Source organism: Eucalyptus grandis, chromosome 5 (assembly GCF_016545825.1).
Source record: "Eucalyptus grandis isolate ANBG69807.140 chromosome 5, ASM1654582v1, whole genome shotgun sequence".
In the NCBI taxonomy this organism is placed as follows: Eukaryota; Viridiplantae; Streptophyta; class Magnoliopsida; order Myrtales; family Myrtaceae; genus Eucalyptus; species Eucalyptus grandis.
The window spans coordinates 33,643,971-33,646,836 of NC_052616.1; positions in this window are offsets into that span (position 1 = coordinate 33,643,971).

A 2,866-nucleotide genomic window follows, 5' to 3' on the forward strand; every position below is an offset into this window, starting at 1 on the left:
GATTTGAACAAGTTCCCACTAGTTTAGTTTTTCAATTTCAAGCGTATCAATTTAGGATTTTTCAAGGTATTAATCCTTTAGTAAATAGAAACTAGTCTCTACTGCATTATTGCTCTTATAACAACTTATCTATTTTCCATCTCTCCCATCTCAAAAGCTTCCTTTTCTAGTAATTTTTTTTTTTAATTTTGTAAGTCTAAAATATATATCAAGTCTCCATATTTACTATATAAAGAAACTGTCTTTTTCTTATATCGATCAGAGATGCTTTAACAAGGAACGCGTTAGATGTTATAGGGGTGTTAAGAAAAAAAATTTAAAACATTGACATGCAGAATTTATGCACAATAAGACATCTTGACGTTGTTTGTAAACACTCCGCAAATAATATTAATTTTTGTCAATTTTAAACAATGAAATTTCTATGGCATTTTACAAAAAAAAAAAAAAATCTTATTTTATGCAAAGTTTTAGTATAATTAGATTCAATCTTTTGAAGTGTCTTGAATGAGAAGGTAACTATAGTTTTGTGTTGGAAATGCTTTAAAGAGGTTTTTTTTTTTTTTTTTTTTTTGGTAGTCTCATATGATCATCCCATAGTATGTATAAGTATATAAAAAACAACTGATAAAGAAAGATTTGACGGTGATATACACATCAATAATGTAAAAGTTTATAAACATGTGACTACGTTAAAAAGTTATCTATGTTGAAAATTTGTTTGACAATGTGGAAAATGACTAGGTTTCTTTGAAATTTCTCTTTTCGATAAATCTAATTTTTACAAAAGTAACTACAAGGGACGTCCGCAATAAATAAGAACAAAACTTGTGATATTCTTAGTTATGTTAACTAGATCCTACATAAGAATAGAAAAACTAACAAACAAAGGAAAGTAAATAAATGGGGGGTTACCACTTGAAATTGCAATTAATAATTAGGGATAACTTTGTCTTTTGAATGATAATGAGGTAAATTTAACTTCTTCTTGTTTTGGGTCGAAAGGAGGACTTAGATTATCATAAAGGAGAGTAATTACAAGCGGCACAACCAGCCGCTAAAGCATCAGAACAAAGTAAGGTAATAAAAAAAGAGGGTGGCGAGATGGTCCAATCTTGAGAGAGGAGCCCATTTCGATGGGCCTTTGCGGCCTAATCCGCAACAATGTTCTATTGCCGTTTGCAATGCGTAACCCTAGTACTGGAGAATCGGGAGAGGAGGCCGGCGACCTCTCGCAACGATCACACGAGCTTCCCATGGCAATGGTGTAGAGGCGTTGACATATTCTACCAAAACAAGGCTGTTTGACTCGATGATCAGCCAATTTCGTTGTCTTCCGGTGTCTAGAAAATGGTAAAGTGTGGTGGTAAGAGCCATGAACTTCGCTTGCAAAGCCGTTGATGCTTCGAAATCTCTGGTGAGTTTGTCGACCAACCTCCCATTTTGATCCTTGCAAATACACGCCATAGTCCCTGTTTTGCCGTGAGACTTAAAAGCCCCATCTATATTCACCTTAAGGCAGCTCGGATCTGGAGGTCTCCGCAATTCGCCAAGATTGATTTGCAGTTGTCCTGTTGCTGCTCTTATTCCTGTTCCCGGTGATCTGCAATGGGAGAAACGAGTAGCTCGGGCAGTGGCGAGAGCCATATTGACAACTTGCATCACATCCAGACGCTAGCAAAAAAGTATGAAACCATTACACGCTTTCTAGATTTGCCAAAGGATAGAGGCTACCGTTTCTGGATCAGGTGAGGAGTGATTTCTCTTGAAACAATTTGCAATCCATGCATCAAGTCCTTCAATTCCCTGCGGATCTATTTGAATGTTGACTTTCGCATGTGACCATATAGACTTCGTCCATGGACAAAGTAGGAAAATATGCTCTACTGTTTCTGGTATTTGGTTTTGGCAGAGGGTACATACTGATTCTGTGCATATACGTTGATGACATAGGTTAGCTTTAGTGGGAAGGGCGTTGTGACATAGTGACCATAGAAATACACAAACTTTGGGCTCTATCTTCAGCTTCCATAATTGTTTCCATAGAATTGCCGGGGCCTGGTAAGAGCATGTTGGTGTATGTTGATTCTTCGTGACCGCAGCATTTTTTATTGCATGGTAACTGCTTTTAACAGTGTAATCACCGTTAGTAGTTGCTGTCCAAATGAGTTTATCTCTGGCATAAGTAGGTCTCACCTGAATTGTGAGAATTTCTTAGACAATAGATTCATCGTATAAGTTATGAAGCAGTGGGATGTTCCAATCATGTGTTTGCATGTCAATCAGTTCGGCAACCTTTATTGGTTCGTTGCGGTTCGCGGGTCCTCCCAAAATTCCTCTAGGTAGCCAGTGGTCTTCCCTGATTCTGATGTTCTGCCCATCTCCTACCGACCATTGTAGATGTGGTGTAATTAAGTCCCTCCCTAAAATAAGACCTTGCCAACCCCAAGATGATCTACAACCTTTATCAGCATGCAAGAAATCCATGCAATGAAAGTAAATACCCTTGAAAGCAAGCTCCATGAGATCTCGAAAGCCTAGACCGCCCATATTCTTACTTGTCTTTAATACATCCCAACTTTTCCAATTAATTCCAAGTTTTCTACAACCATTCTGCCACCAAAAGTGGGCAATCTTCTTTTCAATGGATATATAGATAGACGCTGGAAGGTTAAAGATGGACATGACATATTGAGGGATCGCTTGAACAACAGATTTAATCAGGATTTCTTTTCCATCTTTGGATATTAAATTCTCTTTCCACCCATCCAGTTTCGTGTTCACTCTCCCCATAATCCAAGCGAACATTTCTTTACGTGATCGCCTTCAATATGAAGGAATCCCTAAGTATTTCCGAGTCTTTGCT